Below are 9,304 nucleotides of genomic sequence, written 5' to 3'. Positions count from 1 at the left end.
TGAAGACCACTATTGGGTTCAAAATCTTAATTTTTTTTAGATTTTGCACATATAAATTGGGTGCGTCTTATACGCCGGTGCGTCCTATAGGGCGAAAAATACGGTACTTGTTGGAGTAAATGAGGTAAAAGTGCAAAAAGACTATGGAAAGTACAGGATCTACAAAATTTCCGAGCTGAGAAATTCTCCTCGGAAATTCCGGTGCAGAAGCCTCCCATTGTTTTCATAAAAGAATGATCATATTGATTCAATCTGCTGAATCTGCTCGGACATGCATTGCCTTCTGTGGAGATGTCCGAACAGTCCCAGCACTGTCTAAGGCTAAGTTCACTGTGGAATTTCTGGGCAAAATTCCACAGCACTAGGACCGCGCGGACTACATTGCCGTTCCCATAGATGGCAATGCATTTCTGAGCAGATCTCCCAAAATATCCACCCAGAAATGCATTGCAGTCTATGGGGGCAGCAATGCAGTCTGCTCGGTCCTAGCGCCGTCGGCTCGATCTCCGGCAGAAATTCTGCCCAGAAATTCTGCAGTGTGAACCCAGCCTAAGGCTAGGTTCACACTGCGGAATCTCCGCCTGCAATTCCGCTTTGAAATTGCAGGCAGAAATTCCGCTTGCTAAAATGTATAGTATAGTGAACGGAATTTGTGAAGCGGAATGTGTGAACGGAAAATCTGCTTGGAAATTTCCGCCTGAAGAATGGCGTTGCTCATTCTTCAGGCGGAAACACTCGCAGAACACATTGCAGTCTATTGGAGACTGCAGTGTCCGCGCGGTCCTAGCGCCAACTGATCCAGTCAGCGCTGGCTGCACTCGGAAATTCCGGGCGGAAATTTTCTGCCCGGAGATTCCGTAGTGTGAACCTAGCCTAAGGGTCTAGTCACACTGCGGAATTTCCGCCTCAAATTAAAGCCCATAGACTTCTATGGGATTCCGCACTCCCATTCACACTTCTGAAATTCCACTTGTGGAATTCTGCTAGCGGAATTCCGCAAGCGGAAATTCAGAAGTGTGAATGGGAGTGCGGAATCCCATAGAAGTCTATGGGCTTTAATTTGAGGTGGAAATTCTGTTATGTGAATTCACCCTAATTCAAGTTTCCACATTTTTCTTTTTAACTAAATGAAAAGCCACAAAAAAATTGCTGTGTTGCTTTGTACTCCCAAGTTGCATTTTTTTCACACTACGGATTTAGCGCGGAATTCCGCGGTGTGAACTCATACCATTAGTGTGAATGGGTTTTCTGCAGACCCTTTCACACTGCGGAATTTCAGCGGCGGAAAATGTTTGCCCTTTTTATGATTACAAGTCATGTGATTCTTTTCTTATGTGAAAAATTAGAGAAAAAACACCATTGCCAAAGCCACATAGTATTTTATATGGCGTTTTTTTGTTTTGCTTTGTTTTTTTGTGCCCATAGACTTCTGTGGGAGACAAACGCCAAGGTTCTGTCCCAAAAAAAAACAAAAAAAAAAAAAACCCACCATAGTCTCAACATGCTGCGATTTTGGAAGAGTGACACTGAGCAAAAAAACGCAGAAAAACACCAAAGGAAAAAACGTCAAGTATATTTTGGCATTTCATAAATCCCTTTGGACCAGTGTTTCCCTAACAGAAGGCTGTCCCGGCATTCTGAGAGTTGAAGTTTTGCAACAGCTGGAGGCACACTGTTTGGAAAACACTGCTATTGACTTTCAGCTCAAAAAATGCAATGTGGCATTTGTGGCTTTTTTGGGGTGATTTGGTAAGAAAAGTTGTAAATCTGACCTACATAATGCGATAGAAGAGAGATGTATCTTCTGACTGTGACTGCAGAGCTAGGCAGGAGAGGGTTAAAGGGGTACTCCAGTGAAAACCAATTTTTTTCATATCAACTGGCTCCAGAAAGTTAAACAGAATTGTAAATTACTTCCATTAGAAAATCTTAATTCTACCATTACTTATCAGCTGCTGAAGTTGAGTTGTTCTTTTCTGTCTGACAACAGTGCTCTCTGCTGACACCTCTGCCTGTCTCAGGAACTGTCCAGAGCAGGAGAGGTTTGCTATGGGGTTTTACTCTTTCTCTGGTCAGTTCCTGAGACAGACAGAGGTGTCAGCAGAGAGTACTGTTGTCAGACAGAAAAGAACAACTCAACTTCAGCAGCTCATACGTACTGGAAGGATTAATAGAAGTAATTTACAAATCTGTTTAACTTTCTGGAGCCCGTTGATATGAAAAAATATATATACCGTATTTTTCGCCCTATAGGACGCACCGGCGTATAAGACGCACCCAATTTATAGGTGCAAAATCTAAAAAAATAAAGATTTTGAACCCAATAGTGGTCTTCAACCTGCGGACCTCCAGATGTTGCAAAACTACAACCCCCAGCATGCCCGGACAGCCGTTGGCTGTCCGGGCATGCTGGGAGTTGTAGTTTTGCAACATCTGGAGGTCTGCAGATTGAAGACCACTGCATAGGAGGTAATACTCACTTGTCCCCGCCGCTCCGGACCCGTCACCGCTGCCCTGGATGTCGCTCCATCGCTGTCGCCGTGTCCCCGTCGCCCCGACACGTCTCTGCTGCCGGCCGGGTATCCTCGCTCTCCGTCGCCGCCATCACGTCGTTACGCACGCCGACGCACGTACGCGACGACGTGATGACGAGGAAGGAGAGCGCCGGCCATACAGGGGATCCCTGAACGGAGAAGACACCGAGGAGGCAGGTAAGGTCCCCCCCGGTGTCCTGTAAGCACTAACCCGGCTATTCAGTCGGGCTGTTCGAGACGCCGCGGTGAAATCGCCTGACTGAACAGCCGGGTTAGTGTCACTTTCCATTCAGACGCGGCGGTCAGCTTTGATCACCGCGTCTGAAGGGTTAATATAGGGCATCACTGCGATCGGTGATGTCCTGTATTAGCCGCGGGTCCCGGGGATATCTGGGGGGGGGGGGATATCTGGGGGGGGGGGATATGTGGAGAGGAGGAGGGGGGTGCCAGCTATCCTTCATATAAGACACGGATATGTATAAGGCTATCATTCATATAAGATAGGGACAGGAACTATTTATAATATTCAGAATATTGGACAGACTAGATGGGCCAAAAGGTTCTTATCTGCAGACACATTCTATGTTTCTATAGAAAAAAGAGGGCCCCATAGCTAACATCAATATGGGCCTCCTATTAGTGCATCTGATGTTGCCCCCCAGGACAGTAAGTTTGGGTGGTTATTTCCCTTTCTTTCCATGACCCATTGGTCACTACCTCCCTCCATTACTTTCTGACAATACAATTCCCTACAGAGAGGGGTTCTGCACAGTTTCTTACCAATAGAAAAAGGAATGAGACCAACAAGGACGGGGACCCCTCTCTCCAAGGGCCCCATAGCAGCCACATGGTCAGCCACTATGTATAAATACGCCCTTACATGTAGTCAAAAGTTGCCTATGCTGAAAGATGTTAAAGTAAGCCAACCATGAGATGCCATAGGGGAAATTGTGTAATGTCTAGTAAAATACACCAGATTTATCATACATTGTTATACATTTTCTGCTTACCTGGTCTAATTATAACCTAAATTTAAAACAATGTTAATAAATCAATCTGCCCCATTGGTTCTGGTTCTTGAAAATTGCTTTGAAAACCCAAATATACCATAATAAATAATTTGGATTTAATAGAGCAGGTCCCCTTTTTAGTATCTTCATCCGTTCATCTTATTCCACTTTTTTTTTTTTTAGCAAAAACGCCAAGAAAAACACCCATTCTGCCGCACTAAGTTTTTTCTTTGAGAAAAAAACGCAGTGGCCAGATGTTGGCTGCAAGTCAATAGGGAACGCAAAATCTATATCTACTTGTTTCATTTTTCAGTTTGGCTTTTCTTTAATCCTTTTGATGCTTATTTTTGTTGTTGTTGTTTCTTTCTTTTTGTTTTTGAAAAACAAGCTCATGTTAAGACTTTGGCATTTTTTGGGGGAAAATCTTGGCATTTTTCTCCCATAGAATTCTATGGGAGTGAAAAGATGCCAAAAAAAAAAAAAAAAAAAACCCGCCATGTGGGTTTTAACATTGGTGTTTTTGCAGGTAGTCTTTATTCTTTTTTTTACTTTGGCGATCCAAAAAAAAAAGGACGGAATTAGCTTTTTTTATTACATTCTGTAGGTTACCATTAAAAAAATGTAATAAAATAATGGAATCAATTGTAGGTAACCAAATTTATATTTTTGAGAACAAAATGTGTATTCATTATTGATAACTGATAACGAATTAATCAGGGACATATTTATGTGTGCGGGCAGGGACATAAAAATTTAGCCAGCTAAATTACCCAACAAAATTTGTTAAAAACTCCGTAAGGGACACTGCAAAAGGGGCCAAAAAGTCAATTCCCAAACAAAGGTAAAAACGCCAGAAAAAATGCCAGAAAAAAATACATAAATTCAAGGAAAATCAGTGGCAGTTTTTCTGGCAGTTTTTCTGGCGTAAAAAAAAAAACAAAAACCCAGCTTTACACTGACATACCATTGATTTAAACGGCATCGTGTAATACTTAATTTTTCCTGTGGTGGCACTGCAGGGAAACTGTACACTTGCTGCATGCTGGGAATTTGTAGTTTTGCAACAGCTGGAGGCACCCTGTTGGTAAAAAGCTGACTTACTACAATGTTTATCTGTATAATGCATGAACATTATGAGGCTCTTTGTAATAAGTTTATTGACCCTATGTAGACGATGCTGAAAGTAGAGAACCCCTTTTTAAGGGGTTTATAGGTGGGGAATAGACACTTTTATTATAAAACAACACAAATGGTAACCATAGCAAAAACCACCAACAAAATTGTCATTGGCATCATGTGCCCAAAAACAGTAGCCAGTCACATACAGAGGCCCAGGAGTCCAACTCTAAGCTATTACTTATATTTCCATTGGTAGTTATGTAAGACACCATAACAAAATATAACACAAAAAATATAAAACAGAATTTATTCTATGGATTAAAAAAAAACTCAAACAATTTACATACAACAGAGTTTAAACTTACAGACCTATAATTCTCACTTTTTGGCCTTTTTTTTGACACCACATTTGCTCTGTACCAGTCCTGGGGAACAGACTCTGTCACTATAGAGTCCTTGAATATTAGAAATAGGGGTCTTTTCTATTACATTACTTAAAGGGGTACTCCACTGGAATTATTATTTTTTTTTTTTTTTCAAATCAACTGGTGCCAGAAAGTTAAACAGATTTGTAAATTACTTCTATATAAAAAATATTAATCCTTCCAGTACTTATCAGCTGCTGTATACTACAGAGGAAGTTCTTTTCTTTTTGAATTTCCTTTCTGTCTGACCACAGTGCTCTCTGCTGACACCTCTGTCTACATCAGAGACTGTCCAGAGCAGGAGCAAATCCCCAGAGAAAACCTCTCCTGCTCTGGACAGTTCCTGACATGGACAGAGGTATCAGCAGAGAGCACTGTGGACAGACTGGAAAAAACTACACAACTTCCCCTGTAATATACAGTAGCTGATAAGTACTGGAAGGATTAAGATTTTTTAATAGAAGTAATTTACAGATCTGTTTAACTTTCTGGCAACAGTTGATTCGAAAAAAATATATATATAAAAAATAATGTTTTCCACCGGAGTACCCTTTTAACTCCTTAAGGGCACGACGTACCGCTACGTCATGCGTCCCGGTCCTGCGATATAACGCGGGGTTACACGGTAACCCCGCTTCATATCGCGGCGGGCCCGGCGTGAAGCCTGGACCCACCGCTAATAGCGCGCGGCACCAATCGCGGCGCCGCGCGCTATTAACCCTTTAGCCGCGCACTCAAAGCTGAGCCGCGTGGCTAAAAACGAAAGTGAAAGTGCCCGGCTAGCTCAGGGAGCTGTTCGGGATCGCCGCGGTATAATCGCGGCATCCCCAACAGCTGTACTATAGGAGGAAGGTCTCTTACCTTCCTTCCTGCAGTCCGATCGCTGATTGAATGCTTCAAGCCTGACATCCAGGCTTGAGCAATCAATCACCGATTTCACTGATTGTTGCCATGCAACGGCAAGGCAGCAGTCTGTGAATGAAATCAGCCATTGCAAGCTGATAGGTCTCTATGGTACCTATCAGCTTGCAAAAAAAAAAGTGTAAAAAAAAAAGTTAACCCTTTCTGGTATTCTCTTCTGAATTAAAAGTTTGAATCACCCGGCATTTCCTAGTAACAAAATAAAACAGTGTAAAAAAAAATACACATATGTGGTATCACCACGTGCAGAAATGTCCGATTTATAAAAATATGCCACTTTTTAAACTGCACGTTCAATTGCGTACGTGCAAAAAAATTCAAAAGTCCAAAATATTGCATTTTTTATCACTTTTTATACCACAAAAAAGTGAATAAAAAGTGATCAAAAAGTCTCATCAGAACAAAAATGGTACCGCTAAAAACTTCAGATCACGGCGCAGAAAATCAGCCCTCATAGCGCCCGGAACACAGAAAAATAAAAAAGTTATAGGGGTTATAAGATGACAATTTTAAACGTATACATTTTCCTGCATGTGTTCATGATTTTTTTCTGAAGTGACACAAAATCAAACCTATATAAGTAGGGTATCATTTTAACCATATGGACATACAGAATAAAGATAAGGTGTCATTTTTGCCAAAAAATGTACTGCGTAAAAACGGAAGCCCCCAAAACTTACAAAATAGTGTTTTTTCATCAATTTTGTCGCACATTGATTTTTTTTCCCGTTTCACCGTAGATTTTTGGGTAAAACGACTAATGTCATTACAAAGTAGAATTAGTGATGCAAAAAATAAGTCATCATATAGAATTTTAGGTGAAAATTTTAAAGAGTTATAATTTTTTAAAGTTAAGGAGGAAAAATTGAAAATGAAAAAACGGAAAAAGCCCCGGTCCTTAACCCCTTAAGGACCAAGGACGTACCGGTACGTCCTTGGTCCTGCTCTTCTGATATAACGCGGGGTTACACAGTAACCCCGCTTCATATCATGGCGGGCCCGGTGTCATAGTGAAGCCGGGACCCGCCTCTAATAGCGCGCAGCGCCGATCGCGGCGCCGCGCGCTATTAACCCTTTAGCCGCGCGCTCAAAGCTGAGCCGCGCGGCTAAAAGTGAAAGTGAAAGTTCCCGGCTAGCTCAGTCGGGCTGTTCGGGATAGCCGCGGCTAATCGCGGCATCCCGAACAGCTGACAGGACAGCGGGAGGGCCCCTTCCTGCCTCCTCGCTGTCCGATAGCCGAATGACTGCTCAGTGCCTGAGATCCAGGCATGAGCAGTCATGCGGCAGAATTGTTGATCACTGGTTTCTTATGAGAAACCAGTGATCAGCATAGAAGATCAGTGTGTGCAGTGTTATAGGTCCCTATGGGATAACAAAGATCAGTGTGTGCAGTGTTATAGGTCCCTATGGGATAACAATGATCAGTGTGTGCAGTGTTATAGGTCCCTATGGGACCTATAACACTGCAAAAAAAAAGTGAAAAAAAAAAGTGAATAAAGATCATTTAACTCCTCCCCTATTAAAAGTTTGAATCACCCCCCTTTTCCAATAAAAAAAAAAACACAGTGTAAATAAAAATAAAAATAAACATATGTGGTATCACCGCATGCGGAAATGTCCGAATTATAAAAATATATCGTTAATTAAACCGCTCGGTCAATGGCGTGCGCGCAAAAAAATTCCAAAGTCCAAAATAGTGCATTTTTGGTCACTTTTTATATAATTTAAAAATGAATAAAAAGTGATCAATAAGTCCTATCAATGCAAAAATGGTACCGTTAAAAACTTCAGATCACGGCGCAAAAAATGAGCGCTCATACCGCCCCATACACGGAAAAATAAAAAAGTTATAGGGGTCAGAAGATGACAATTTTAAACGTATTAATTTTCCTGCATGTAGTTATGATTTTTTCCAGAAGTCCGACAAAATCAAACCTATATAAGTAGGGTATCATTTTAATCGTATGGACCTACAGAATACATATCAGGTGTAATTTTTACCGAAAAATGTACTACGTAGAAACGGAAGCCCCCAAAAGTTACAAAACAGCGTTTTTTTTTCAACTTTGTCGCACAATGATTTTTTTTCCCGCTTCACCATAGATTTTTGGGCAAAATGACTGACGTCATTACAAAGTAGAATTGGTGGAGCAAAAAATAAGCCATCATATGGATTTTTTGGTGTAAATTTGAAAGAGTTATGATTTTTTAAAGGCAAGGAGCAAAAAACGAAAATGCAAAAACGGAAAAACCTCCGGTCCTTAAGGGGTTAAGGGGTTAAATCCTTTATTTTTATTTTTATTTTATTTTTTTGTGTTTATTGCTATTACCTAGAGCAGGAGAGAGTCTGGCTCACACATCACTGTTACTTTGCCCTGTTACTAATAGGGTCACCAGGTACATGGACTAGTCGCAGACCAACAGAGAGTCTATGTGCTGCTTTACAGAGTATACAACAAGGTATGGAGTTTTCCATGTATACCATTACTCTGTACATGAGCTCTTAGCTAAATTGTTAGACATAAATTTGATATAAATGGAAGGGAATGAGATAGGAGATGGTTGAAAATACAGCTGGGAGACTCCTACCATCTGCACATATATAGTATCTACTGTATATAAAGAGAGAGACTAGAATGAGAGCAGAATGTTAATTCACATCCAGAATACAAACTTCTGGGGAAAGTAATATATGCAGAAGTTATGTAAATACTCTCTATGGCAATACCTGTGATAAAGCCGTGGAATTTGCATTTCAAAGTCCTCTGAATTCTTATAATGAAGCTCTGAATCCCGGGGCTTTGTTTTTAAAATGTCTTTTATTGCTAGAATAAAGAATCTGAAGGCATTGGCACAGAACAAACACGTCTGTTACACTGAAATAGGCGCTGACGCCGATCTTCGGCAATAGCTTAAATCATAGAAAATTTTTTGCAACTTGTTTGTTTTCTTATATAAACAACTTTTATAGAAAATAAAGCAACTTTACATTTAGCCTTAAAGAGAATCTGTCAGCTCTATATCATGCTCAGTGTCAAGAAGGTGGTACCAAGCCACGGCATGCACTCCTTGCCTTAACTGATTGATAGGAATAAGGATGAGATGACCATAAAAACAGGACGTTTGTCCGGCGCAGAAAGGAACCATCAGAATGCAGGATAAAATAAAGGGATTTAGTGAATGCAACGCGTTTTGCTGCGAATGCGCAGCAAAACGCATTGCATTCAATAAATCCCTTGATTTTATCCTGCATTCTAACAGTTCCTTTCTGCGCCGGACAAAACTCCTGTTTTTA

At 41.0% G+C, this 9,304-nt stretch overlaps 1 protein-coding gene across 1 annotated transcript in view; it reads left to right on the top strand.

Moving 5' to 3' along the window:
* SFRP5 (secreted frizzled related protein 5) overlaps positions 1 to 9,304 on the top strand; it is a 110,099-nt gene that overhangs the window by 25,782 nt on the left and 75,013 nt on the right. The window lies entirely within an intron of this gene.

This window comes from Hyla sarda, chromosome 7, assembly GCF_029499605.1.
Source record: "Hyla sarda isolate aHylSar1 chromosome 7, aHylSar1.hap1, whole genome shotgun sequence".
Classification (NCBI taxonomy): Eukaryota; Metazoa; Chordata; class Amphibia; order Anura; family Hylidae; genus Hyla; species Hyla sarda.
Note: the sequence above shows the minus strand (reverse complement) of the source record. Positions and strands in the feature narration are given on the sequence as shown.